Raw genomic sequence first — 2,662 nt, forward strand, 5'->3', positions numbered from 1 at the left:
CTTTAAATAGCCGGTGTCAGCTGTTATCTGCAGCATAGATTTGAAGTGTTATTGCCCTACTTTACCGTATAATTGGATCAGTAGGCCGTTATGTATAAGTGACCTGGAGAGAGGTTCACTTTGCTTATGCGACGACCTCTAGTGGTCATAGTAATTATGACAGGAGCAAATGAGGAATTTAGGTTGGTAGACTGTACATGTGATTAATTTAACATTATGCTACCTTAGTTAAAGGGACCCTGTTATGCTTTTTAGGGCTTTCTCTTTCTTGTAGTGGGTGATTTATAGGTGTGCATGTAAATGGTCTTAAATCTCAAAGCTTCCACTAGAGGGAGTTCCTCTCCCTTGCAGAGATGAAATCTGCAATGTTTTTTCTTTTGTAGGGGCTTGTGGGAAAAGATGGACAACCTGGACCTGCGGTAAATATTCTCATCTTAGACTCATTAAAAACATTTTTCATGTTTATCAAAATGTGTTTGTCTGATATCTGTCTTTCTTGGTTCCAGGGCTTGAGGGGTCTAACAGGAGTCGCCGGACAAATGGGTCCTGCAGGACATAATGTGAGTGCAGAAATAACAAAACAAATGGATACAAAGATAACGAATTTGAAGATGTTGTCTTGTTGCTTGAGACATGGATCCATCAGAGCCTCATTCAGACCAAGCCAACAGCTAACCACACTGCTTTGATTGTAGGGATATTGAATAATAAAATGATAAACGTTGTCAATTGGCATACTTTGAACAATTTATTAGGTTACCTTTTATACTTTAATTGTGATGTCATTGAATTTCTTTGTATTTATCTTTAACAAGTCTTTATTCCGTGTATTATAAATGTATGTATATTTATATATAGTATAATATTTATGTAATTTCTTTACCTTTGCATCGAATGCAGGGTTTACCAGGAAGGCCGGGAGAGAAGGGATCACAAGGAGAGCCTGTAAGTACAAAAAATACATTATCGATCAACTAACATGTCAAATTTTGCTCAAATAAAATATTGAACTTGCTGTATCATGCATATATCACATTCAACTTACATATACTACTTTTGGTACATGGCTAATGAACTTATTCTCATTGAAACCGTCCTCTTTTACTGAAACTTATCAAGTAATTAGGTTTTTATTTTATTTGAAATGCACCCTCCTTGTATGGGAACATTATTTTTAATTTTGAAATGTGCATCTTACAGCATAGAGAGCTGCAGTTCTCTCATTGATTAACTATTGTATTTCCTGTCTTCAGGGAAAGGCAGCTGACCTCTCGGACCTGGATCTGAAGGTAAGGAGGAGCGTTTCCTCCCGTCTCAAATGAGAAAGATTTTATATTGAGAGTAATAGCCTGATGAAATACCTGTGTCTCCATGTTACAGGATGTTTGCTCAGACTGCCCTGCAGGTCCAGCTGGAGCACCCGGTCTCCCAGGAGTCCCCGGAGAGAAAGGACACATCGGACCTCCAGGGAAAGATGGTCAAGACGGTTATCAAGTACGACACGTTCATTAATATTCAACCATAACCTCACATCGCCTGGTAAAGGATTATTAAACTGTCATGGAAGGATTACTGAAATGTTCTACCAGGTCCAGGGGTCTTCACTTACTAACCGTTCCTGAGAAAAACAAACGAAATACCAAAAGAAACCTAAAACTGCTAACAAGTGACAGAAAAAGACTGCGTGTAGAGCCAAACAACCATGAAGGGATACGAAGAGACATTAAAAGATTCACCAAGGCAATAAAAAAAGGTTAAATAACCACAAAGAGACAGAAAACAACTGCAAAGAGACTCCACTTGACTACAAAGAGAAACAAAATGACCGTAAGAGACGCAAAACTACTTCAAAGACACTACAATTGTGAAACTAAATGACAACGAATGCGCCTAAAATGACACACAGACACAAAAGCCATAGAGTGATGAGTAAAGACTGCAAATATACAGAAACAGAAATAAATACATGTGTGTCTCAGTGTTAATTTTGGCAGCTGTTTTTGATTTAGTCTTAGTCTTTAGACGAAAATGGTTATTAGTTTTAGTCACATTTTAGTCATTCCTATCCTTCGTAGTTTTAGTCTAGTTTTAGTCGACGAAAACTCAAAACGTTTTAGTCAACTTTTAGTCGATGAAAAATCACATTTTAGTCAAAATGTGTCTCTATACTCTCTGAATGCTCCTTCCCCCGGCAGATCTCTGTGTCCGCTGCAGCATGTCTGTTAGGCCCCGCCCCCCGCACACAGAGAGACAGGGAGATCGCTCTTCTGGAGTGAAGAGAGCGGAAATAATGATATTGCAAGTTAGAAACGTAAGACGCATTTTGACAGACAGGATGGACAATTGGGGGAAAATATGCTGCATTTTGAATGTCCGATAGTCCACCATTAACACCTTAGTCTCGTCTCGTCAACGAAAACTAAATATACATTTCGTCATAGTTTTCGTTATCAAGAATCTATTTTTAGCTCGTCATCGTCTCGTCTTAGTCATGTAAAAAAGGTCGTTGACGAACATTTTTCCGTCATAGTTTTCGTTGACGAAATTAACACTGCAGGTGTAGTGGTACAGGCCAGCTGCACAGAGAGACGGGAGCCGAATTTAAATGCAAGTGCGTCGGAAAAAGTCAAGAAATTAGTGAAAACCGAAAAAATAAGCAGCA

At 38.7% G+C, this 2,662-nt stretch overlaps 1 long non-coding RNA gene across 1 annotated transcript; it reads left to right on the forward strand.

Annotated features, from left to right (window-relative positions):
* The first annotated feature begins 381 nt into the window (after nt 1–381).
* On the forward strand, nt 382–1,489 carry LOC104961915 (uncharacterized). The gene is made up of 5 exons (XR_800152.1): nt 382–419; nt 507–560; nt 901–945; nt 1,254–1,289; nt 1,381–1,489. It is a non-coding gene; the product is annotated as an uncharacterized lncRNA (long non-coding RNA).
* The last annotated feature ends 1,173 nt before the right edge of the window (nt 1,490–2,662 follow it).

The sequence above is a fragment of the Notothenia coriiceps genome, unplaced genomic scaffold (genome assembly GCF_000735185.1).
Source record: "Notothenia coriiceps isolate Sejong01 unplaced genomic scaffold, NC01 NC01_scaffold00033998, whole genome shotgun sequence".
Lineage (NCBI taxonomy): Eukaryota > Metazoa > Chordata > Actinopteri > Perciformes > Nototheniidae > Notothenia > Notothenia coriiceps.